This window comes from Chelon labrosus (assembly GCF_963514085.1).
Source record: "Chelon labrosus genome assembly, chromosome: 19".
NCBI classification, from domain to species: Eukaryota; Metazoa; Chordata; class Actinopteri; order Mugiliformes; family Mugilidae; genus Chelon; species Chelon labrosus.
The window spans coordinates 2,467,931-2,495,703 of NC_140352.1; the positions used below are offsets into that span (position 1 = coordinate 2,467,931).

General features: G+C 44.0%; 1 pseudogene across 1 annotated transcript; it reads left to right on the forward strand.

Annotated features, from left to right (window-relative positions):
• LOC311504319 (alpha-tectorin-like) lies at positions 1–26,466 on the forward strand (annotated as a pseudogene). The gene is made up of 25 exons (XR_014699891.1): positions 1–529; positions 2,051–2,242; positions 2,328–2,450; positions 4,946–5,061; positions 5,366–5,644; positions 5,739–5,834; positions 13,903–14,068; positions 14,234–14,634; positions 14,727–15,297; positions 15,377–15,960; positions 16,781–17,336; positions 18,011–18,609; positions 18,850–19,007; positions 19,298–19,698; positions 19,936–20,132; positions 20,803–21,198; positions 21,299–21,582; positions 22,824–23,098; positions 23,204–23,329; positions 23,416–23,600; positions 23,798–23,958; positions 24,286–24,537; positions 24,624–24,783; positions 24,857–24,968; positions 25,866–26,466. The product of XR_014699891.1 is annotated as an alpha-tectorin-like (transcript).
• The last annotated feature ends 1,307 nt before the right edge of the window (positions 26,467–27,773 follow it).

A 27,773-nucleotide genomic window follows, 5' to 3' on the forward strand; every position in this document is an offset into this window, starting at 1 on the left:
AACAATAAATGTAATGTCACTTTGTAATGAAATGTCTTCAGACTTTTTGCTATTGATTACATTCTCCTCAGTGGATGGGGATTCCTGTGTGAGGTGATTGAGTGGGGACACATTTGTGACTGAACTGGACCTGAGATGAAGTTTGAAAAAGGCGTCTCAGGTGGAACTACCATAAAATCATAAAATGACTGCCAAGAAAATTTGATCTTCACTTCCCTGTTCCCAGCCAATAACTTAGGAAAAAGTGCCACATTGTGTAGTTTCATGTTGCTTCCCTAGGTGAAATTACCTTGTTGAAAATTCCCCCACAGGTGTAACGCCCATGCTAAGAGGAGTGGCTAATGATTAAAACCATCAGTACAAGACACCTGAACTCTCATCCTCCAAGGTTGTTCAGTGCTGAAGCCTCGTCCACTCGTAGCTCTCAGCATCTGCCTTTCTTTTGTTGAAGTTTTGTGCTTCTATTTACTGAAAATGGCACAAAACTTCAAATTCTGTTCTGTCCTTTGGATAGTTGTTGCAATTATTGGTAAGTATCCTGATTTTATTAAATCCTATACATGCAAAGTCTTTAATGTTGATGATAAGAGGAGCAGACGATCAAAAACTCCCTCATCACATAAACTCTACAACTGAGAGAAATATCCTCGTCTTTTGATTTCCGCATCTTTTATTGAATTTCAGATTATTCCTGTTCGCATTGGGTTTTAACGTTATTAAATGAGCACACAGCTGACGTTTAAAAGGCTTTTAGATAACAGATAGAAAGATTGTTGTCATTGTCATTTCTAATCCAGGGATAATTCCTAGTTTTGATTCTAAACAAACTCAAATTTTAGACTCACAATTATGTGCATTATTTAAAAGTTGAGTTGACAACAAAGACACAAGCTTTGCCTTTCAACTGTTTCTTCTTCCTGTCTGGATAGTTTTAGTGCACTAACGAACAAAGAAAAGTGTTTGACTGTTTGAGTTTGATGTTGAAAGTCTGACCTTACCTCTGACCCCGTTGATATCCTACCTTTCTTTGGGAAGTCACATTCCACTCAAGGAAGGTTTGATCTCTAGTCTGATTAATGCTTTACATACTTAAAAACCCAACATGAGATTTATACGACCTTTATTAGACAGACGCAGGGAACTGGTTTTAGTTCTGGGAGTTCATTAGTGGGACTTATTGATGTGGAAGACCTTTCTTTGTTTCTTCATCTTATTTGTTCATATAAAAAGGAAAACAACATGAAACTACGCTTAATTACCTCCACCTTTTCTTCATTTAGATATTTTAGATCAGTTTAAAGTATTTTTCTCAAAAAGTTCCAGTTTCTTCTACTTCCCTTATCGTACCACACTCAATATGTGTCAGGTCTAAGAATTCACTGTCTCAACCTCAGTGTGGGCGACATAGATAAGTTCATATGCTGCCTCGTAGCTAAGTGTCATGTTAAAAAAAATAAAAATATAAAAGAACCATTGGTCAATCTTTAAATTTCAAGCTGCTACAATAATTAATGTATGAAAACAAGGAAGAAAACAACAGCGGCGACATAAATGAATCGTAACCTAGCAACCATAAGATTCTTTTGTAGCAACTTAAAGTCTAAACGCTACACCGTTGGAAGACAACACAACACATTTCTATTTCAAAATAAAAGCATTTGTTATTGTAACCTACTACTATTATTATTAATCTATTGTCAGAGAAAAATATTTACAACAGATGGACTTGCTTTCTTACTTCCTTTTTCATCTTTAGGTAAGGGCTGGGTACAGCCTATAAACCCTTATAATCATTCTACTTTATAATAAAACTGAATGTAAATAAACTAGAGTCGGGATTGTTGGCGTAGTAAAGTCATCTGAGGTTTAACTCTTTCACTACAGCTTATCACTTATTACTACAGTATATTGTGCTGCTTTAACCACACACCCTCAGCCCCTTTAGCTACAACAATGAAAACAACTGAACTCTAGCAATGGTTCTGGCATTTAACAAACATGTATTGCAATTTTGTGTCTCTCTGGCAAATGAAGTTTTATCTTCTTTTAGCTGTACATACAGCTGTAGCACAAGAAAGTACAACAACAGAGGCTCCAACAACAACAACAACAGTGACTCGTGATATGACAACAGCTCTAGATAATTCAGCAGCTCCAGTTACTACAGCAGCTCCTGGTACAACAGTGGCTCCAGGTACTACGGTAGCTCCAGGTACTACAACGGCTCCAACACCAGCTCCAGGTACTACCCCAACAACATCAGCCACAGGTCACAGCTTCTTCAACAACAATACCAGTACTCACATGATGCTTCTTTTCATTTCAAGATCCCTGTAATAATAACCCTTGCAGCTCAGGAAGCACTTGTGAGGCTCGTGCCAATCAGACCTTTATATGCTTGTGTCTGCCTGGTGATTACTACAGCGCTGGTACCAATCGTTGTGAGAGGGGTAAGCATTTGTTTGGTACTACCACTAAGAGGTCGCTTCTGCATGGGGAAATGACATAACTAAGATGATGTAATATCACCGTTACTAGGTGTTGATAAAGGCAGTTAGTTTTAATTACCTCAGTTTCATTTAAGTCTAGTCAGCTTTTGGAAAAGAAACTCTTCTTTGCTGACTGAAGCTCTTAATGGCAGGTTTTAGGCTAGCTACACATTTTCCTGTTTCCAGTCTAAATGCTAAGCTAATTTGACCTAATATGTTTTTTTCTAGGGGTGGGACTTGACTAAAAAAAAATAATCTAACTAATTAGAGGCTTTGTAATTAATTAATTAATCTCAATTAATCACATTTTAATCTCATAACAATATTTGCCCCAAAAAGCAACATTTTTAAATTTAAATGGATTTTATTGGACGACTGACTCAAATAATAGACACAGACATGAACTCAAAACTCCAACAAAATCTAAACTCAAACTCTTTTAATGTCTGAAAAAAATTTATTTAATTGCATTTCAATTCAAAACAGCAGAAAAAGAAAGAAAATATCTCTGGTCAAAACTGAACAGACCTAAAGTTAAAGTGCCATTTTAAGTACTTTAAGTACTCTTCATCTTATTTGCGCATATAAAAAGGAAAGCAACACAAAACAATCTTCAGTATAAAGTATTTTTCTCAAAGAGTTCCAGTTTCTTCTACTTCCCTGATCGTACCACACTCAATATGTGTCAGGTCTAAGAATTCACTGTCTCACCTCAGTGTGGGCGACATAGATAAGTTCATACGCTGCCTCGTAGCTGAGTATCATGATTAAAAAAATAAAAACACATGAAAACCACCCTGAACAGATGGACTTGCTTTCTTACTTCCTTTTTTATCTTTAGGTAAGGGCTGTGCACAGTCTATAAACCCTTAGAATAATTCTACATTATCATAAAACTGAACGTAAATTAGCATCATTCATTTAACAATTTTGATAGAAATGAAGCTAATTTGGAGTACTAATTTTAAGTACTTTAAGTACTTTTCAGAACACTATTGACTTTAAATGGTAAAAAAAAAAAAAACAAACAAAAAAAAACAAACAGCTACAATGGTTTCTGTGCTCACTGCAACATGCTTTGCATTTAGATGGTACTGTAGGGTTGAAGTGCTTCGGTGGTATGCAAACTCTTTTTCTTTTTTGAGCAATTTGCACAAAACTCCACTTTTATCAAGGCTTCCGTCAGATAGTTTTTTTTTTTTTTTTTTTTAAATAAAATTTGCCTTCCATCAGTCTTAGTAACATGCTTTCATTCAAAACTATCTGATGGAAGCCTTGACAAAAGCGGGGTTTTGTGCAAATTGTAAAAAAAAAAAAAGTACAAACCCCCGAAGTACTTCAACCCTATGGTGCCATCTAAATGCAAAGCGCCGGAGCTGTTAGTGCTAACAGTCCCGGTCCCAGTATGGGCAAGACGTGTCGGCAGCCCAAACTGTTTATTTATTTTTTTACTATTATTTTTAAGCCAATATTGTTTTGAAAAAGTACTTAAACTACTAAAAATAGCATTTTAACTTTAGGTCTGTTCAGTTTTGACCAGGGATATTTTCTTTCTTTTTCTACTGTTTTGAATTGAAATGCAATTAAATGCATTTTTTCAGAAATTAAAAGAGTTTGAGTTTACAATATTCATGTTTGTGTCTATTATGTGATACAGTTGAAAATCCATTTCAATTAAAAAGTGTTGGGGGCAAATATTGTTATGCGATTAAAATGTGATTAATTTCCCGCAGCGCAACCATATCAACCCTGAGGTCTTCCGGCACTGGCCTTTTAACCATACCAAAAGTTAGATCGAAAACACACAGGGAGGCGGCTTTTAGTTATTATGGCCCCCAATTGTGGAACAGCCTGTCGGAGAACCTCAGGGCCACAGAGACTGTTGATGTTTTTAAAAAGAGACTCAAGACCAACCTTTTCAATCAGGCTTTTAATTGATTTCATTGAGTTCTTTTTTTCCTTTTAATCAGACTTTTTATCATATTTAATCTCTGTTCTATACTATTTTCATTGTATGCTTTATCTACATTTTTTTTTTAGAAAAACATTTTAGGCACTTTGTATTGCTTTTATGTATGAAAAGTGCCATATAAATAAAATTTGATTCGATTTAATTGAGATTAATTAATTACAAAGCCTCTAATTAATTAGATTATATATTTTTTAATTGAGTCCCACCCCTTAACACTTAAAGATATACAGTGACATGCTTATATATTATGTTTAGACTTAAAGCAAAGACTCTGGTGTCAAAAAGGTTTAATACTTCATTATCACTGCATGTCGGCTGCTTTTACTTTCAGTTATGGAATCCTGATTGTTTCTCAGTAGTTTGTATTCACCTGTGCTTTTCTTGTTTTGTTCCTGTTGTGACACACCAGGCGTGGAGGATGATGGATGTTAATAGTTTGGTGTGGTGATCTAGAAATGTTAAAAGCAGCTTTTATCTTTTCCAGGTCCCCTCTACCCAATCCTGGGAACAGAGAGCTCTTCATCAGATGATGGAAGTTCTCCTACAATTACCCTGCAACGACCTTTTGTGTACTTCGGACAGTCCTACAACCAGATTTATGTACGTAAAAGTAATTTCTGCCGGCGGTTTAGACATTAATGGCTGTGTGTTGAGTTATTTTGAGGGGACAGAAAATTTACACTGTTATACGAGCTGTACACTGACTACATTGGATCAAAGTGTCATATCTTCAGTGTGGTCTCGTGAAAAGATATAATAAAATATTTACAAAAATGTGAGGGGTGTACTCACTTTTGTGAGGTACTGTATAGAATGATTACATTTTATGCTGACATTTCTCTTGTACTGAAAACCTTACACCTCTTTCTCTTTTGCTTAAATTAAACTATTTTTATTTTCCCAGGTCAATCACAACGGACACCTGAGCTTTGACAACCCATGGAGCAGCTACATACCTCAGCGGTTTCCAATGAATGAATCCAGAGACATCATCGCTCCCTTCTGGGTAGATATAGACCACAGAGTCACCGGTCATATCTACTACAACCAGTACACCAACGGCAGCGTTCTCCAACAAGCTACTGCCGACATTAATGAGTACTTCCCAGGACTGAACTTTAACGCAGCGTGGGTCTTTGTAGCAACATGGTATGAGGTGGCCTACTTTCCAACCACTGGAACAGTGAGTAATCTCATTTTACATAATAAAAGATTGATCTATTATTATATAAACTATAAAAACAACAACAACTGTTATTTTTCTTTTCTTCTTTCAGCGAACAACATTCCAGGCAGTCTTGATCTCTGGTGGCCAGTACTCATTTGTGCTGATGAAGTACGGGGTTATTGCCTCAACATCTCGTTCTGTGCAGGTTGGAACTATTTAAAGCAGGGGTGTCAAGCGTACGGCCTGTGGGGACAATCAGTTTAGTAAAGTGCAAAAAATTAACCCTTTGAAACCTGATGTGTTGCTGGCATCACGATGGAACAAGCGCATTTTGGATTACTGTAATTACATCAGAGTTTGCGCAAAAAAAAAAAAAAAGAAAAAAATCTGAAAAATTCTCGGTTTCTGAAGGCTGAGCTGCACCTTACAACCATTATGGTAATTTCACTTGCTAAACTCTCCATGAAGGTTATTACACTCTTATAACGTGCAATAAATTGTAAATAACTGCCAGATATTCAAAGTATCAGGTATTCTGGGAAAATGTTAAAAAATTCTTACTCATAGGACATTTTCTGACCTTTAGCAAAAAATAAATATTCAGGATTATATGTTAAAGGATTAACTGCAGTCTTTTTAATAAAAAATAACTGCTGTTCCCAATTTCCCACTAGGTTGCACTGTTTCAGTCAGAGATGCGGACGAAGACCCAGAACTAAATTGCAGATGCAGCAATGTCAATAATAATTTATTAAATGTAAACAGTTTCATCATGTACTTGCTTTTCTTTGCACTAAAACAAAGAAACACATCTGAAGTCGTCTTTATTTATAGGTTATTATGTTACTGGTCCACCCCTGATCTAGAGTTATAGGTTTTATATACATATATATATATATATGAAAAAAAAACAAAAAACGTCCCTATCACCCTCCTCGGGTGGTATCTGTGTCATCCTCAAACTCGGGTCCTCTACCAGAGGCCTGGGAGTTTGAGGGTTCTGCGCAGTATCACTGCCCCGAGTGCTCCTACTACCACGGGGACCACGCTCGCTTTGACCTTCCACATCTGTTCCAGCTGTTCTTTCAACCCTTGGTACTTTTCAACCTTTTCGTGTTCCTACTTTCTGATGTTGGCGTCTGCTGGTATCGCCACATCTGTCACCACCGCCTTCTTCTGCTCTTTGTCTACCACCACCATGTCCGGTTGGTTAGCCAGGACCTGTTTGTCAGTCTGGAAGCTGAAGTCCCACAGCACCTTGGCCCTGTTGTTCTCAGCCACCTTCTGTGGTGCGGCCCATTGGGATTTGGGCACTTCTATTCCATACTGGGTACAGATGTTCCTGTACACTATTCCAGCCACTTGGTTGTGTCTCTCCATGTACGCTGACCCGGCTTGCATCTTACACACTGCTATTATGTGCTGGACTGTTTCAGGCGCATCTTTGCATAGTCTGCACCTTGGATCTGATCTACTCTTGTAGATCTTGGCCTCTATGGCTCTTGTACCTAGGGCCTGTTCTTGTGCTGCCATGATCAGTGCCTCTGTGCTGTCTCTGAGTCCAGCCTTTTCCAGCCATTGGTAGGTCTTCTCGATATCAGCCACTTCTTCAATTTGGCGGTGGTACATGCCGTGTAGGGGCTTGTCCCTCCAGGTGATCTGCTCCTCTTCCTCTGCACTCTTATCGGGTTTCTGTTGCCTGAGACATTCACTTAGCAGTTCATCCTTTGTGGCCATTTTTCTGATGTACTCTTGGATTTTTGATGTTTCATCCTGGATAGTGGCCTTGATGCTCACTAGTCCTCGGCCTCCCTTTTTTCCGCTTAGTCAATTTCTCGCTCATTCCTGGCGTACAGCTTGATGTCATCCATGTAGAGCAGGTGGCTAATTGTTGCTCCACTTCGGAATTGGTACCCGTAACCACTCTTTGTGATGATCTGACTGAGGGGGTTCAGGCCTATACAGAACAGCAGTGGTGCATCTCCTTGGTATATGCCGCATTTGATGTTGACTTGGGCAATTGGCTTTGAGTTGGCCTCTAGGGTTGTCTTCCACATTCCCATTGAGTTCTGGATGAAGGCCCTTAAGTTCCTGTTGATCTTATACAGTTCCAGACATTCCAGTATCCATGTGTGTGGCATTGAGTCAGAAGCTTTCTTGTAGTCGATCCAGGCGGTGCACAGGTTGGTCTGTCTGCTCTTACAGTTTCGGGCGACTGCTCTATCAACCAGTAGCTGGTGCTTGGCTCCTCTGGTGTTGCTACCAATTCCCTTCTGAGCCCCGCTCATGTATTGAGCTACGTGCTTACTCATCTTAGCCGCAATGATGCCTGATAGGGCCTTCCATGTTGTGGAGAGACAGGTTATTGGCCGGTAGTTGGATGGGAGAGGTTCCTTTTGGGGGTCCTTCAGGATTAGGACCGTCCTGCCCTGGGTTAGCCACTCTGGGTGGGACCCATCCCTTAGCAGCTGGTTCATCTGTGCTGCTATGCGTTCATGGAGTGCTGTTAGCTTCTTCAGCCAGTAGGCATGGATCATATCGGGGCCTGGTGCTGTCCAGCTCTTCATCTTTGACACTCTTTTACTGTCACTTTATGGGAGCAACAGCAACAAAACAATTTCCTTGAAGGATTAATAAAGTATTCTGATTCTGATTCTGATTTCTTGCCATTGAGATGGTTACTGGTTCTTGTTCTGGGAGGTTGCTGTGGTCTGCTCTTAGGTCCACTAGCCATTGGGCTTCTGCGTTGTGTGATGCCTCTTTTTCCCATATACCTTTCCAGTATTCTTCCACCTCAGCTCTTGGTGGGTCTGACCGATTGTTATTTCCTCCCTGCCACTGAGAGTACACCTTGGCTGGTTCAGTGGAGAACAGCTTGTTTATTCTCCTGGCCTCTGCCTCCTTGGTGTATCTCTTCAACCGGGTAGCCAGTGCTGTTAGTCTCTGTTTGGCAGTTTCGAGTGCTTCAAGTATGGAGAGCTTGGTGTACTTCCTAGGTGCCCCTTCACCGTGTTGCCTTTCTGTAGTTCTGTTACCCAAGCATTTCTAGGATTACTGTTGCTGTACTGTGTATCATCATATTGGTCTCAGTGATGATTCCCGTAGGGATTGTTGTTAGTGCAGCATTCACATCCATTAGCACATCTTCTGAAGGTACTTTACAAGTCAGCTTCGGTATTCAACGGGGGTTCCAGGCTTCTAATTGTGCCATGATCTTCATTCTCAGGTCAGCAGCTCTTGTACTGAGGTTGGTATCTGTTGTGGCTTGGTACCCAATCTCTGATTGTGGGGGTAATGGTGGCATCCCCCCGCTAACCTGTCGTCCTGGTGCCACCTTGCCATAGCATCATTGTTGTATCTCATCAATTCAGTAATACACAGGATAAGATGTTACAATCCCTTGTGCCAAAATCCCAGGCAAAACACATTTAGAGGCCCTGTTCAACTAAGAAACCCTACCAATCCTACGGTCATGTGATATGACAATTAACCTATAATCTACATAAACTAAGTAAAAGCTGCTGGCTTGTAAGCCCATTGAGCAGCAGAGGATACTTCAAACATTGTAAAACATAAACTAACTAAACGCTGCTGGCTTGTATGGCCCGCTCAGCAGCTAACCATAGCTACCAAGTAACATGAAGACAACAGGAACCTGGCCTAAACAACAGCAGTATGCAGTGTGTCATTGGGGTTTTCAAGTGGGCACCTCCTTTCACTGATGTTTCGTTAAGTTAGGCCCACGACACCTCGAGAAGGCTTAACAGTGAATTCCAGCGTCCTGGAGTCACCCCCCTCTACACTGCCACTGCACAACCCTGTTTTCCTCACCATTCGATGTCTATCAACAACTAATATAGCAACTAATAACCACGAGCCAAACAAACAAATCTACCATGATTCGCCCCGTTGATGCGGGCTGAAACACGTAACAAACAAACAAATCTACCATGATTCGCCCCGTTAATGCGGGCTGAAACACGTAACAAACAAACAAATCTACCATGATTCGCCCCGTTGATGCGGGCCGAAACACGTAGCAAACAAACTAATCACGTAACAAACAAACAAATCGACCATGGCCTACATGCGGCCATCCTTACCTTTAGCTAGTTCCCCAGCTAGCATGCTTCCTACGTACCCATAACCAGTCGCTCGCTCTCTCTGCTGCCCGGGACATATTGCTAACCGCAGTCCTCTGGCTTCTTTCTCGTATGCCCAGCTCACTCAGCAGAGCAATCACCGACTTTGCCACAAATCCACGGCAGCCCACTTCTACCGGGCGGACATACACTATATTACCAAAAGTATTCGCTCACCCATTCAAATGATCAGAATCAGGTGTTCTAATCACTTGGCCTGGCCCCAGGTGTATAAATTCAAGCACTCAGGCATGCAGACTGTGAAACAAGACATTTGTGAAAGAATGGGCCGCTCTCAGGAGCTCAGTGAATTCCAGCGTGGAACTGTCATAGGATGCCACTTGTGCAACAAATCCAGTCGTGAAATTTCCTCGCTCCTAAATATTCCACAGTCAACTGTCAGCTCTATTATAACAAAATGGAAGCGTTTGGGAAAAACAGCAACTCAGCCACGAAGTGGTAGGCCACGTAAAGTGACGGAGAGGGGTCAGCGGATGCTGAAGCGCATAGTGCAAAGAGGTCGCCGACTTTCTGCACAGTCAATTGCTACAGAGCTACAAACTTCATGTGACCTTCAGATTAGCCCAAGTACAGTACGCAGAGAGCTTCATGGAATGGGTTTCCATGGCCGAGCAGCTGCAGCCAAGCCACACATCACCAAGTGCAATGCAAGGCGTCGGATGCAATGGTGTAAAGCACGCCGCCACTGGCCTCTAGAGCAGTGGAGACGCGTTCTCTGGAGTGATGAATCACGCTTTTCCATCTGGCAATCTGATGGACGAGTCTGGGTTTGGAGGTTGCCAGGAGAACGGTACATTTCAGATTGCATTGTGCCAACTGTGAAATTTGGTGGAGGAGGAATTATGGTATGGGGTTGTTTTTCAGGAGCTGGGCTTGGCCCCTTAGTTCCAGTGAAAGGAACATTGAATGCTTCAGGATACCAAAACATTTTGGACAATTCCATGCTCCCAACCTTGTGGGAACAGTTTGGAGCGGGCCCCTTCCTCTTCCAACATGACTGTGCACCAGTGCACAAAGCAAGGTCCATAAAGACGTGGATGACAGAGTCTGGTGTGGATGAACTTGACTGGCCTGCACAGAGTCCTGACCTGAACCCGATAGAACACCTTTGGGATGAATTAGAGCGGAGACTGAGAGCCAGGCCTTCTCGACCAACATCAGTGTGTGACCTCACCAATGTGCTTTTGGAAGAATGGTCAAAAATTCCTATAAACACTCTCCTCAACCTTGTGGACAGTCTTCCCAGAAGAGTTGAAGCTGTAATAGCTGCAAAAGGTGGACCGACATCATATTGAATTCTATGAGTTAGGAATGGGATGGCACTTCAGTTCATAGAATGAGTAAAGGCAGGTGAGCGAATACTTTTGGTAATATAGTGTAAGCCTTGTAGCCATTCTGCTCTGCGTCTGCTGCTAACTCTGCATACTTAGCTCTCTTGCGCTTGTTAGCCTCCTCAACTCTATCTTCCCACGGGACAGTCAGCTCTATGAAATAGACTACTTTCTCTGGCTCAGACCACAACAGCAGATCTGGCCGTAGTCGGGTGCTAGCTATCTCAGCTGGGATAACCAGTTGTCCATTTAAATCCGCTCTCATCTCCCAGGCTCCTCCTACTCTTAGCTGTCCCGTGTTATGCCTGATGCCTGCTAATCTCGCCTTTTCTCCCTCCCGTACAAATTTAATGCATCTATTCTTTCTGTTAACAGCCGTGGAATTTACATTCACCCGTTTTTCCTCAATTGCAGCTGCTAAACATTTCAGTACCCGATTGTGACGCCAGGTGTAATGTCCTTGGGAAAGACTAACCTTACAACCTGGCAGAATATGGCTAAGCGTGCAGACACAAGTGCACAGTGGACAGGTAGTATCCTCACCTACCGACTGGTTTAGGTTCTGGGGAGTTGGCAGCACATCATAAGTAGCCCCTATCATAAATCTAATCCTGCTAGCCTCCATGCTCCAAAGCTCTCTCCACTTCACCTTCCTTTTCTCCACACTCTCCCAGTTCACCCATTGACCCTGCTTAGCCTGCGACACTGACTTGGTGCATCTAACTGCTTCCTCTTGTTTCTGTACCTCTTCCACTACCATCTTTCTCCTTTCTACTGCTGATGCCTTGCTCCACAGAGGTTTCCCTGCACACAGCCCTAGGCCTCCACGCCCTTGCTGTACATGGCCTATGATATCCCTATGTCATTTCCAGTCTAACTTTAGCGCACTTAAACTCCTCTGTTAGGCTGGTAACTGGGAGCTCCGATATGCCTTTCCCATACAAGGCTGTGTCACTTAAGCAGCGTGGGACACCGAGCCACTTTCTGATAAATGAATTAATCATTCTTTCCAACTTTTCTACCTTTGAGAGGGCAACCTCATACACCGTCAGCGGCCACATTAGCTGGGGCAGTAAACCAAATTGCCAGCACCACAATTTTAACTTCCCTGGTAGCCCTGACCGATCTATGCTTGAAACGCCTTGAATCATTTCCTGCCTCAACCCTTCAAACTGCGCCTTATCACTAAGACTTGCATCATACCATCTTCCTAAGCTCTTCACTGGCTTCTCCAGCACTGTGGGAACTACCTCATCATTTATAACAAACTTCTTATCTACTATCTTTCCTTTAACAATTGAAATACTCCTAGATTTAATAGGCTTCACTTTCATCCTAGCCCACTGCAGGTTGCTGTTTAGCTTATCCAGCAATCTTCTGGTACAAGGAGCGGTTGACGTTGTAGTCGTCATGTCGTCCATGTAGGCCCTAATTGGGGGGAGGCAAAGCCCTCCCTGCAGCCTTTCTGCACCTACCACCCATTTGGAAGACCTAATAGTGACCTCCGTTGCCATTGCAAAGGCTAGTGGAGAGATTGTACAACCTGCCATGATGCCTACCTTCAGCTGCTGCCACGCTGTGGTGTACTCTGCTGTGGTAAAGCAGAGTTGAATGTCTAAAAAGTAGGCTTTGACTAAGTTTTTTATACTACCTGGAACTCTAAAGAAGTCAAATGCTTCCCATAACAAACTATGTGGCACTGACCCAAAAGCATTAGCTAGGTCTAAGAATACAACATGCAGGTCTCTCTTCTCTTGCTTTGCTAACTGAATTTGGTACCAAATCATACTGGTGTGCTCTAAGCATCCAGAGAAGCCGGGGATCCCAGCCTTTTGCACCGACGTATCAACTAGTCTGTTTTTCACCAAGTAACTGGACAACCTCTGTGCCACAACACTGAAGAAAATTTTCCCCTCAACATTAAATAGACTAATTGGTCTAAACTGGCTTATTTCCAATGAGTACCTCTCTTTGGGAATAAAAATCCCCCCTGCCCTGCGCCATGCCTTGGGAATAACCTGTTTCTTCCATACTACCTTCATCAATTTCCACAGGAACCTCAGCACATCTGGTGCACTCTTATACAGCCGGTCGGGGACCCCATTAGGTCCCAGGGCTGAAGAGGCTCTTGCACGTCTTACCACATCTTGAACCTCTTTCCACTTTAGTGGGCTGTCATCACACTGGCTAACTATTTCACCAATAGGTGGAATATCAGAGGGTAGTGCCAACTTTCTAAACCTGTCCGTATCTTTGTGCACCTCCTCCAAGTACTCCTCAAGCTTCTCTTTTGGTACCGTAAGGCTACCATTCTTTTCCTTGCTAAATAGCGACTTCACAAACCTAAATGGGTCCTTATAAAATGCTAATCTAGCCCGCTCTTTCCTTTTCCTATTTTTCCTAATGTTCTCCGCCCTTCTTAATGCTGCCAACCGCTTCCTAACATCTGCCTGTAAACAATCAATACCTTCCTTCTCTTCATCTGTAGCTTTCCTCCACTGCCTCTGAAGGAGTCCATCTCTAGTTGTGATAGGAGTTTTCGATGTTTCGTTGTTAGCCTTGATTGTGGGTTTCGAAGTAACCATTGGTCCCATATTCTCTGCATGTATCCCTTCTCTCTGGGGTTGCTCATATAGTAGCATTCCAACAGTTCCGTGTTTTCCGCTCTTATCCATCTATGTCTTGTTCCAGTAGCCCATTTCTCATCAGGTTGCCCTGGTTCCCTAGCACCTGACTCTACAAATCCAAAAATATACAACCATTTCATGTTTATTTCTAGGCTGGATTTGACACTGTTGGTTCTCCTCACCATTACATCATCCCCGGATCATTCTCCAGTAATGCGACAGGCAGCAACTCAGCTTTCAGCCTTGGCAGCAACGTTAATGTTCCTGGTCGCTGGGCTTTCCGGATTGACCATGGATCTAGAGGCTGCACTTTCAATGGTGAGACCAGAACAGACACCAGAGTAAAAGTACAAAATGCAAACTGTGGAGATACACCTGACCTTTTCAGTGATAGAACAAGATGATACCAACATATCAGCAGAACAACCCAAGAGGTCATCTTGTTTAACCAGTAACAGAGATTTGTTTTCGTTTTCTTTAAAGGTCAAGCTGTGCAGCTGGGTGACTCATTCTGGAGAGACAGCACCTGTTCTCAGAAATGCACCTGCACTTTCACCGGTCTGCAGTGTTACAGCCAGCCCTGCTCCTTCTCTCAGATCTGCCGGCCAACTTCCTTTCAGTACTCCTGCCAGACGGTGCAGAGGGGCACCTGCACCATAAGCGGCGATCCTCACTACTACACCTTCGATGGGACTTTGTTTCACTTTCAGGGCACCTGCACCTATGTTCTCTCTGAGCAGTGCAACATGGGGATGCCCTACTACAGGATAGAGGGCAAGAACGAGCACAGAGGCAGCACTCGCGTCGCTTGGACGCAACTGGTCAAAGTGAACGTGTATAATGAAACCATTGAGCTTGTCAAAGGGCATCATGGTGAGGCCAAGGTTCGTGTTAAAAACCAGGTTCCCACTTTCCTCCCTGTGTTTGTGTTTTGTTCATATTTTTAATTGTAATCATCTTTTTTATGCTTTTATAGGTTAACGGAATCTTTGCTGCGACTCCGTTCTCTCTTGGAAACGGAACCATCCAGGTGTATGAGTCAGGCTTTTCTGTGGTTATCAGCACCGACTTCGGCTTACTGGTATCCTACGACTCAAACTTCTATGTCCAGATCAGTGTGCCCTACACTTACCAGAACGCAACATGCGGCCTTTGCGGAAACTTCAACAATTACCCTCAAGATGACTTCCGAACCCGTGACGGCGAGCTTGTGGACTCCGATGTGGTGTTTGCCAAAAGCTGGGGACTGGATGATGAACCCGGCTGTGAGGCCCAGTGTGTAGGCCGGGACTGCGCTGAATGTTCTCAGCTTCAAACATCATTGTACAGCGATGCTGCCCATTGTGGTATCCTCCAGAACAGTTCTGGGCCATTTGCCGCTTGTCACCAACAACTTCCAACGCAGACCTTTGTGGAGAATTGTGTGTTTGATCTGTGTATAGGAGAAGGGTACAAGCCCATTCTGTGTCAAGCCCTGAATGTGTATGCAAGTCAGTGTCAGCAGAACGGTATCCAGCTACCGAGCTGGAGGGAGCCTGGCTTCTGTGGTACGCCTCTCAGTCATTCAGAATGTTTTCTTTAGGTAACATCTCCATAATGTCAAGTGTTGTTTTGTTTTCCGTGCAGAAATTCCCTGCCCTGCCAACAGCCACTTTGAGTCTGCAGGCACAGGATGTCCACCTACATGTGTCAACCCCACTGCCAACCAAAACTGCCCTCTTCCCAATCAGGAAAGCTGCGTCTGCGATCCAGGCTATATCCTCAGTGGTGGGGTCTGCGTCCCTTATGCTGAGTGCGGCTGCAGCTTCGAGGGTCTCTACTACCGGTCTGGAGAAACCGTAATCCTCGGAGATGACTGTGAGAGGCGCTGTAGCTGCAGTCACGGCATCATGTCTTGTCAGTCCCATGGCTGTGGCCCACTTGAATCATGCAGTGTGGAGGAGGGAGTAAGAGGATGCAGACCCAACAGCTACTCCACGTGCTGGATACGAGGCCCGGGGTCCTATCATACGTTTGATGGGCTCACGTACCAGTATCCAGGAGCATGTCGACTGACCCTCTCCAGAGTAATGGAACCGTCCAGTCACCCACACTTTGTGGTAACAGCAGAAAAAGAGCCGAGAGGTCAGCAGGGTTTTGCCAGAATGGTGAAGTTTGAGGCGCAGGGAACACAAGTCTCCATTGAGATATCAAGCAGCAGCAATGTGAAGGTAAATACCTGAAATGTTCTCTGCTGTTCTTAAAAATCAGTTGAAGACACCAGGGAAAGTTTGAACTAAAAATAGTGATTAACCTTTTAAAACGAAATGTGTCTTTGTTTGGGTACATTTTTTAATAAAAATAAGTGTAATGTCAGCTCAGTGCTGCCATCTAGTGTTTACTTCTGGTTTCTCAGGTTTGTGTTATGTCAACAACTCTTAGAGGACAAATTAAGAATATGAGACAGTTTTATTGAATAATTGTTGCACTTTTTTGTTCTTGTTCTTCATCTTCCTCCTTCTCCTCCTTCTCCTCTTCTTCCACTTTGTCCTCTTTCTCTTCTTCTACTTTCTTCTCCTCCTTCCCTATTGACTTCTTTTCATCCTCTTTTCTCTCCTCCTCTTTTTCATCCAGGCCTACATCCTACCCCTTCTTATTCTTTTTTCCCCTCTTTTCCATCTTTTGCATTCCCCATCTGTTTCTCCTCATCAGCCTCTTCTTCCTCTTCCTCTTCTTCTTCTCCTCATCTTCCTCCCTTTCTTCCTTCTTCTTATACTCTTCCCTCTTCTTGTCCTGCTCCTCATCCCCTTCCTCTTTCCCCTTCTTCTCCCTCTTGCATGTTATGATCTCATTTTAAACATTTTAAGGTTCAAGGTTCTTTACTTGGCCATTTGGGCATAAACCAACAGTCCAGGCACATTGGAAATCTTGTGCAGGGCTCTCAGAGTCAACAGAGTCAACATTTGAAACTTACTTGTTTTCGCTCTGGTTATTTTAATGACCACTCTTGTCACAGGAAGAAGTTGACAGGTTGTTTTGAATGTCTTTTAGGTCAATGGTCAGCTGACCAGACTTCCTTTCAGCTCTGGCTCCAACAGTATCCGCATCTACCACAGCAACATCCACAGCATCATCATTAAGACTTCCTTTGGTGTAACTGTGCAGACAGTCTGGCCTCACTTTGTGCGTGTCACCGCCCCTGGCGTCTTCAACGGTTCACTTGGTGGACTCTGTGGTGATAATGACGGTCTCCCAGATGATGACTTCCGTACACCTAATAGTGTCCTGGTCAACAGCTCTCAGGAGTTTGGGGACAGTCGGCGAGACGGCTCCTTAGCTGCACACTGTGTAGAAAACACGAATCGTAATCCTCCTACAACTAATTACAATTCCAGTGAGTACTGCGGCATTATCAGCTCACCGCACGGGCCATTTGAACCGTGTTGGGCCACGGTGGACCCACTGGAGCAGGTGGACGCTTGTGTGGAGATCCTGACCAGTTCGAGTGATCCAGCATCGACTCTATGTGAGGTCCTAAGAGATTATGCCCTAATGTGTCAACAGAACGGCGTTTCCCTAGGACAGTGGAGGAACGCAACTGGATGTGGTAAGCAAAGAAGACCACGCCTTAATTGATGGAAAGAAGTTTATTGGGGGTGGCACAGTGGCGAGGTGGTTAGCACTGATGCCTCACACCATCCAAAGACATGCTTGTCTAAATTGGCCATAGGTGTGAGTGTCTCTCTGTGTTAGCCCTGCGATAGACTGGGATGAACGGGGTGAGAAAGGTCGAGGGGATGAGAGGAATGGGATGAGAAGGGTCGAGGTGATGAGATGAAAGGGTTGATGGGATGGGATGAAAAGGTTGGGTAGAGGAGATGGATAAAAAGGGCAGAGGAGATGGGATGCAAAGGGTCGAGGTGATAGGATGAAAAGGGGTTTGAGGAGATGAGATGAAAAGGTTTCAGGGGAAGACATGAGGGGGTGAAAGGTGTAGATGGATGATAGTAAAGGAAACCAGGGAGTGAGACTTAGGATGGTGCCACATCTCAGGGACCTTCAGCTCCTTGTCCCCCTGGTTGCTGTAATGAAAAATGGAAGCAGAAGAAAAAGGGAAAAGAGAGGGATGGGGTTAGTGGGTGTTGAGAACTGGAAAAAACAGAGAGAGAGGGTTAGGACAGACCATTATAGGTAGGAGAAATAGAATGATGGGAGTGCTGTAATGTTCCAGAACTTAAGTTTTAATAACTTCATTAAATAAACTGTTTTGTTTTTCTTTAGCGCAAAGCTTCCCTCTAAACAGCCACTATGAACTCTGTGGAAGCACTTGCCCTTCTGCCTGCCCCAGCCTCTCGTTCCCCTTCCCCTGTGACACTCAGTGCCAGGATGGGTGCCAGTGTGACGATGGTTTTGTCCTCAATGGCAACCAGTGTGTCCCACCTACAGCCTGTGGATGCTCCCACCAAGGACGCTACCACCAAAGTGGCGAACAGTTCTGGGACAGCGAACTGTGTCAGAGCTTCTGTACCTGTAATGGCACCACTGGGCTAGTCCACTGTACCCCCAGCTCCTGTGGTCCTCAGGAGTCCTGCCTTGTGGTAGAGGGTGAGTTTGGCTGCCACCCCAGCCCTCATGGCACCTGCTCTGCCTCCGGAGACCCTCACTACTTTACCTTCGATGGCTTGGCCTACGACTTCCAGGGAACCTGCCGCTATGTCCTGGCGACAGCTTGTAACGTGACCGGCGGTCTCAGAGAGTTTTCTGTGGAAGCAAAGAATGAGCCATGGTTCGGGCTTCCAGTTTCCATCACCGCTGACGTTTTTGTGAATGTGTGGGGCTATCAAGTGCACATGTCCAGAGACAGGAGTGGTATGGTGGAGGTGAGCTGAACCATGTCCAAATAATTTGTGATTCGTATAATTTTCTGGAAACAGCCTGAAAAGCCAAATTATTGTTCACTAGAGACCATTCTTTACTCTTTGGTATCAGACATTACTGTGTACTACTATAAAACTGTCAAACTCTCACATTCCTTTATTGATATCGGCCACCAGGGTTCAGTATTCAGTCAAGAAACTTTTTTGTCGTTCCAATTTTGGTTTTTTTTCCCAATCCTATAGGTAAATGGAGTAACAAGAAACTTGCCAGTTCTTTTGAATGGAAGTCTTGTGTCTATCTATGCTAATGGATTTCAAACAGTTGTCAGAGCTGATTTTGGCCTGAGTGTCATGTACGATGGATCGAGTACGGTGTCTATTTCTGTACCTTCAAATTACAGGTATCTGCCAATCACCTGAGCTCAAAATAAGTTTAACGACTTACATTTTCTACACAACCACAGCACTCAAGTGTTGCCTAGGACCAGGGCAAAGAAAGAAAATGTTACACCTGTTTGTTAGTTTTAATATTTAAATATGTTAACATGCCTTTTAAGTGGATCGTTGGTTGAACCAGACAACTTTTCTACTGTGCTTGCGACAAACAAATGTGTTATAGGTGCAGGACAAAATATAATAATAGTCTTTAGTCTGACTGATTTATTTATTTTGTCTTCATTATCTTCATTAGAGGACAAACATGTGGACTATGTGGGAACTTTAATGGAAATCCCAATGACGAATTCCGAACTCCATCTGGAGCAACAGTCACTGGGCCACACGAGTTTGGAACAGCTTGGAAGGTGCCTGGCAACTACACCTGCAGCAATGGCTGTGGTTCCTCCTGCCCCCTTTGCACTGATGAGGGTCCTGCCAGAGCTCAGTGTCAGGTGATTCGAGCAGCAGACGGCCCGTTCAGCTTCTGCCACGAGCAGGTGGACCCAACGCCATATTTCAATGACTGCGTGTTTGACATTTGTGTGTCGGGAAATCGAGGACAGGATCTTCTGTGCAGGGCCATCGAAACGTACATCAGCGCCTGTCAGTCTACTAATGTCCGAATCTACCCTTGGAGACAGAACACCACATGCAGTGAGTAAACCAGTGTTTTAGATCGGGGCGGCTGTGGCTCAGTGGTACGTGGACCACATGCCGAAGTGTCCTTGAGCAAGACACTGAACCATAGGTTGCTCCAAGTGCATGACACTGGTATATGAATGTTTGAGCGCTCGTGTGAATGAATGGGTAGATTTGTCATGTGACTGTAAAGCGTTGTGGTCTTCACATTTTTTGAAATTACACCTGTTATTGTCTTTCTCACTTATGCAGGACTTGACTGTCCAGCCAACAGCCATTATGAGCTGTGTGGTACTGACTGAGGCCACACCTGTGCCCATAGCACTGATGCCACCTGTGAGCAGGTTTGCTCTGAGGGATGTTTCTGTGACGAAGGCTTCCGCAGGAGTGGATCTAGTTGTGTCCCTGTGGAAAGCTGTGGCTGCCAATACGATGGATTCTACTATACTGTAAGAGACATTTAAATCACTTCATTGTTGTTTGTCTAAAACGATCTGATCAAGTTAATTTACAGTTCACTAACAAAGACCATGCCTTAACTGATGCAATTTGATTCAATTGGCCGACAGGAGATGAGGACAAATGGATGGAGGGATAAGAGGGGTTGAAGGGAAGGGATGAAAACTGTCGAAAAAAGGAATGAAAGGTGTTGAAGGGAAGAAATGAGAGTTATTGAAGGGAAAGGACGAGAAAGGTGAAAGGCAAGGGATGAAAAGTGTTTAAAGGAAGGGATGAAAAATGTCAAAGGAAAGGGATGAAAAGTTTCCATGGGAAGGGATGAAAAGTGTTGAAAGGAAGGGATAAAAAGTTTCCAAGGGAAGGGATGAAAAGTGTTGAAGGGAACGGATGAAAAGTGTTGAAGGGAAGGGATGAAAATTTCCAAGAGAAGGGATGAAAACTGTTGAAGGAAAGAAAAGTGTCAAAGGGAAGGGATGAAAAGTGTTGAAGAGGGGTTGAAGGAAAGGGATGAAACTTATGTCACAGGTGTTGCTATCATTAAGGTCCCTAAGGACCAAGACAAAGAAGATAAAGATGGAATTAATAGGTTCCTCTTCATTACCCACAATCCTTCACAGTGTTATTATTTTGAGAGTGTCTTCTTCTTCTGACATGCTTCAGGACGGTGAGACCTTCTGGACCGACGGCTGCTCCCAGCGTTGTGAATGCCATGCTCCCAACGACCTGCGCTGCTCTGCTACATCTTGTACTCCTGCACAAGAGTGCACCATCAGAAACGGCCAGCTGGGCTGTTTTGATGCCTTGTCCACTTGCACTGTGTGGGGAGACCCACACTACGTCACCTTTGATGGAGCGCTGGCTCATTTCCAGGAAACGTGCTCATACACCATCACAGAGAGTGTGAGCCACGGGACCAATGAAACCCAGTTTAGGGTAATCGCCACCAACAATCACCGCGGCAACAACCGTGTGTCCTTTGTGTCAGCAGTGGATATTTACCTCTCAAACCAACCAGAGAGCGTGTACGTCAGGATTGGACCCAACGAACGAGTAAAGGTAAACTCTTCTTTTACTTTCAAGATGGACAACATTTGTCTGATATGGACACAGGCAACAACAACAACAACTCCTCACTTCCTGTCTGTCTTCCTCTCAGGTCAATGACGTGGAGGCATCTCTTCCCATCGCTGCAGGAACATTAGCTCAGGTGATGACGCAGGGAAGCTACATAGTGGTCGACGCCAACGACTTAAAAGTCCAGTTTGACGGCCGGAGCACCTTGCTGGTCAGAGTGGGCCAAAACCGTGGAAACAGAGTCACCGGGATGTGCGGGAACTTCAACGGTGACTCTCAGGATGACAAAGTCCTGCACAATGGCACGCTGGCACAAGATGACAACGACTTTGGAGACAGTTGGAAGGCATCCACAAGCCGACCGGGGTGAGCTAGGATATCCTAAACACAAGCTCAAGTTTCAATTCAGTTTTATTTATATAATAATAAGAATAATAAGAATAAGAAAACCTTTAATAGTCCCACAATGGGGAAATTTCAGTTTGCAACAGCATACAGAAATGACAGAGATAGAACAGATAATAGACATATTGCACATATTAGGAGTGCTTGCCATGGAGCCTAACAGCAGCAGGAAGGGAAGACCTTCTATATCTTTCCTTCACACATCGAGGGTGAAGCAGTCTGCCACTGAAGCTGCTCCTCAGTCCCTTCAGGTCACCATGGAGGGGGGCCGGACTCATCATCCAGCATGGAGGACAGTTCAGCCAGAACTCCCCCATCACCCACCTCCCCCACCGAGTCCAAGGGGCAGCCCAGGACAGAGCTGGACTTCCTGATGATCTTTCCAGCTTCTTCCTTTCCCTCTCCGCGATGCCACTGCCCCAGACCATTCCACACAGGATGGCCGACGCCACCACAGAGCCTGCAGAGTGCGGCCCGTTCGAACGTTTTATATGGCAGCGATCTCACGTTGCCCATGGTTACGGAGAAAACAGCGCTGAAAAGTGAAGCGTCTCTTCTCTTCTCGATGTAGTTTTCCTGCTCGGGATCCACGGCGAGTCCCACAAAGCATCTCCGGAGGGATCCCATGTCCGTCCCGAGGGAAAACCACAGCGCCACGCAGGGCGATCAGCTGCTCCCTCCTGTAACCAATGTGCACGCTGGCCGCTTCTCGCATAGTTACGCCGCCGGCTTCCTGCATAGTAGGCCTAACGATCTGGATGTTGTTAAAAATATTTGGCCATGGCGAGACTCCCAATAAAAAACAAAACTAAAAAAGTGCAATGCTGTCTGAAAAAAGTATATACAAAAGTAATCTCCACAAAAAGGGAAGCAAAAAGTGAATTAAATTCGGAAAAAAGAGAGATAGAGTAAGAGCTGTTGCAAGCAGCTGCCAGCTTCAACCGGCGCCGCAAAAAAAAACAACAATACAAATTGTCTCAAGACGCTTTACAACATCCGGTCTGAAACCCTCAAAGCAAGCCTGAAGGTGACAGTCTCAGGAAAAACTCACTTTTTTTGGGGAGTTTTAGGTATTAAAGGGTTAACTAGCACATATTTCCATCCACATCACGTACTTCGACATTTTATGGGCAATAGGGCAATTAGTTATAGAAACGTGTTGTGACAAAGTCCCACTATCAAACGTACAATATCTTCCCTAGATGTGGCTCTACCGATGAGAGAAGTGGTGGTTTGAGTGACTGCACCTTTGTGGAAGAATACTCAGAACACTGCAGCGTCATCACCAACACCAGCGGCCCATTCAGTGCCTGTCACCTGCACTCTGACCCCCAGCCCTATTTCATCTCCTGCGTCTACGACCTCTGCCTGTACACCCCAGCCAACGGCATGCTGTGTTCTGCCGTCGCTGCCTACGAGAAAACCTGCTCTGTTACAGTGCTAGACATCCCAGAGTGGCGCTCTGCTCTGCATTGTGGTATGTTTACTCTGGAACCAGCGAAGATCCGAGATTAAGAGGAAAAAAATAAAAAATAAATAAGGTGACCCTTTCTTTTTGATTTGTTTCTAACTCTTTCTGCAGCTGATGCTGACTCAGATCCCTGTGAACAGCTCAACTGCACAGAGTACGAGTGGTGTGGTGAGAAGAATGGCGTCCACAGCTGCTTTTGTGATGAGAACCATCATCGACGCAACAATGAGAGCTACGGTGAGGGCGGCTCTTCTTAAAATCATGTATTTCATTTGCAGCGTGGCCGGCATTGTTTGAGTACAAACCATTTATATCTCTTTCAGACTCATCGATCTCTTGTGTGAGCAGTTCAGGCACCATGTCTGTGTCCCGCTGCCAGCTGTTTGAAGCTGGCTTCCACACCGACGCCCTCCATTTGCGGGACGACTCCTGCAAAGGGACACTCCAGGACGGACGCCTGGTGTTCCACTTTGACAACAATGACCAGCTCTGTGGGACGACTCTCAGGGTACGCCCTTAACGCTGTCACAGTATCGATGCAGACTGAATAGGATTATAGATTGTGGTATAATTGACATACAATGGTTATATTAGGTTATAATGTTATTATGTTGTTTGTATAGGGCTGTATATAGCCCCCCCCCCAAACTAAAATGAGTCTGACACCCCTGACACACGCACCTTGTTATCATTTTCTATTTTCAGAGCAATGGAACCCATTTCATGTATGAGAACGCCATTCTGGGTCAAGTGGATCCTCACGGGAGCCTCATCAGCCGTGGGAGGAAGATCAATCTGCGTTTCTGCTGTGAATACCCTCTGACTCAGGCCATTTCCATGTCTGTGGGCATCAGCCCCATAGAAAGGTGAATAATCCTGTTTTCTCTGCATGTTTCATTGATTTTTGTATGGATCAGCTTTTCTTCCTGAATCATGATGACCACTTTATTTACCCCTTAAAACCAAATGTATCCTAAACGCCACATTTGGACAAGTGCACTTTTTGGTAACCGTGATTACTTTTCAAATTTGAGCCATTTGTGACATAGATCATTTGTTTTGAACATGACACCGCCCCCTGAGCCCTGTGTGCCACCAGAACATGTAACAGAGATTCTATCAAGTCTAACAGATGTCATGTAGACTGTATTCGCTCCACAAACCTGATTCCTGTACGTGTTGTTTTCTTGTAGCGTTGTGAGTAAGAAGCTTCCCTCCGGCCAGGGACGCTATAACATCAGAATGATCCCCTACGAGGACGCTGGCTTCCGCTTCTCTCTGGCAAGCAGCAGGAACATTGACATGGATGTGGACCAGACGTTGTACGTGGAGGTACGGACGGACGGCGTCGATCTGCACCAGATCTCCACCATCCTGGACTTCTGCTGGGCCACACCGGTCAACATCGCAGGCTACCCTGTCCGCTGGGATCTCATCACTGCAGAGTAAAAGAGCTCCTTCCACCTCGACTAAACGACCCAGCCTGCTCTCTCTGGGCGTCAGTTGTAACCCGGACATCTCTGTCTTCCAGGTGTCCTAACCCAGCAGACGGGACAGTGGAGCTGATCCAGAATGGCGTCTCCACCGCGGCCCGCTTCTCCTTCAGGATGTTCACCTTCACCAACTTCACAACCATCTACCTGCACTGTCAAGTCCACCTGTGTGTCCTGAGCAACAACGACTGCACGGCTGTACGTTCAGATATGATTGAGTCGGTGGTTGTAGTGAGAGACATCCTTTAATATCGATTTCTTTTTCCTGCAGTACTGTTACCCTGGTTACCATGGGCGAGTCAGGAGGGACGTGAAGCCCGAAAACACTGCAACCATTTCACTGGGACCGCTGGTTATTAGGCCAAACAGCAGGACCGGGAGAGGTAAAGCTGTCCCCTCAGATTCTTTAGGACACAGAGCAGGAACATCCAGCTCAGTGCTGCCATCCAGTGTGTAGTTCTGGTTTCTTCCTTCTCCTCCTCCTCCTCCTCCTCTTCATCCTCCCCTTCTTCTTCAATATTTCTCGTCTAAGTCAACCTCCTCCTCCTTCCTCTTCTCCTCCTTCTCCATCTACTTATCCTCATACTCTTTTCTCTCTTCCTCCTTCCTGTCTACTCCTTCTCCTCATCTTCCCCTTCGCCCTCTCTTCCTTTTTCATTTCTGCCTTCTCATTTTTCTCCTCTTCCTTCCTCATCTGCACCTGCCTATCTTCATCATCTTCCGCTGCTTTCTTCTCTTCTTCTTCTTCCTCACCCTTCATCTTCTTCTCCTCCTCCTCTTCCTCCTCTCCCTCTTCTTCCTCTTTCTTTTTCATTTTCATCTTCCTCCTTCTCCTTCTTCTTCTCATCTTTCTCCTCTTCCCCACCCCCTGCTTTTCCTTCTCCCACTTCTTCTTCCTCCTTCTTCTTCTCCTCCTTCTCATCTACTTTTCCTCCTCCTTTTTTATCTCTTCATCCTTCTCCTTCTTCTTCTCGTTTTCCTTATTCTCCTCCTTCCACTTTTCCTTCTCATCTCCTCCTCCTCCTCTCCCTCATTCTCCCCCTCTTCTTCTTCCTCCTCCTTCTTCTCCTCCTGCTCTTTCTCCTCCTTCCCCATCTACTTTTCCTCATCCTTTTTTTCCTCTTCCTCCTCGCTCCTTCCTCCTTCTTCTTCTCCTCTTCTTCCTTTGCAAATTCATCCTGTGGGGCAATCTTGGACCCTCGTCTGGCCGGTTTTGACAAGTTTGACCCCTGACCTGGAGCTCTGACTGACACAGTAAACTTTGGTGCTTGTTCTTTCAGAAATCCGAATGTCAAGCTCTGCTTCCTGCCGTCTGACAGCGATGGTGACTCTGCTCATCAGTTTGCTGACAGCTAAGACTCTGATCTAGAGACCAGATCTGGTCCAGTTATACAAAAATAAGGTTAAAATAAATCAACAATCAAAGGTGTCGGTGATCTAAACGTTAGATAAATCTGTGAACTTGTCTATTACCATCTTTGTCTGAATATTCATTCACTAACTACAAATTAAATTATAACTGCAATCAAACACTAGATCGAATCACATAAATATAAGTAATGATAATAATACAAGTATGTTAATTGAAATGAAAGTGCCAGATATTCTCACAGTTAATTCAAATTTTGTTTTAAGTTTTACTTCCTGTTTTTGTTCACGCCTCACCTGTCTTACCTTGTGCCTTTTGTCTACATGGTCCGCCCCTCATTAGTCTCACCTGTCTTTCATTATTTCATCAGCCCGCATATCAAGTCATATGTGATGTTACCCCTGTTTGTCCTACATTGGAGCTTCCTTTTGAGTTTGAGTTGAGTTTTTGTCTTCCCTGCAGCACCTTTAAGTTCTGGGTTTTGAGTTTGTATTAAACTAATTTTGCTTTCATGGTTCTGGCCTCTCTCTGTGTCCTCACCACATACTTGACTCAATTAACTTAAAATGACAGTTGATCTGAATCTAGTTATTTAGTTGAAAGAAGGAATGATCTTTCGTCATAACTGAGCTTCATGAGTTGAAACAGATCCTCATGTTTTTAAGGCAGCAAAACTTTTGTTTTACCGACATGAAGTGTATCACAGTTTTATCATCAAAATCATCTAAATATAACATATCTTACCTTTAAGAGAACAAAGACACACATCTTAAACAACATTATTATATTAAGACATCCAGAGTTACAGATCACATCCAGCTCCCTTAAACTAACAAAAAAAATATAACTCATAAGACATTTTTTATTGAACCAGATCGACCAGCCTCGTTGGTGAACTTTCTGCAATCGTGGTAGTTTTTTTTTTTTTGTAACAGCAGAGGGCAGCATGAGATTAAATACGATAACTGTCTTTTATACGGATCAGCTTTGTAGATAGATAGATAGATAGATATCACTGCAGAGACTTAAGGGATTACAGTCAGAAACCTAGGTAAAAAAAATACTATAGTGAGGTAGAATGTATAAAGGTATATATAAAATATACAAAAAATTGATTTATAAAAAATATACAAGAATCATACAATATTATACAAAATATTTATAGAAATATACAAATTATATATACAACATACAAAAATATGTTAAAAAAAACAGTGATCTAAAATATATATAAAAGACATTATAAGATTTTGTTTGCATAGCATTATGATATATCAAGCATCATTTACCTACATTTATCTCACCTGAGTGGCCCAGCCCTTCATTAAAAACAAAATTTGGAAAGCCCTGATCTAGTCCATGCAACGACGTTGCAGGATCCCTATTGATCTTCCGATTTTTATTCTTATTTATCGCCTTAATGTTCTGCTTAGCAGTGTCTGCCCAGGACAAACTGCAAGGGTGAAAGGCATCAAAGTTGGTAACTTGGTACAAGTCCTGGCATTTCACTTTGTCAAGGTGTCAATACACATGCCTACAGGTAGGTGGCGTTATAAGAAGCCAATTTACGTTTTGCCTCATATCTCGAGAACCATGTGCCCTCGAGACAAAACCCTTTCTTCCTCTGATTCCTTACATAGCCCTGTTGCTAATGGACTGGGCCACGCCCATTTCCGCCTGCCATTTTTGTCTGCCATTTTGAAAAAATTGCACCTCAAAGCAAAACCAACTCCACCGAGCCCGTTCATCCAAATCTCACCAAACTTGTCATGTATCATTTATGGACAAAGATAATGAAAAATTCTGAAAAGAACTTTAG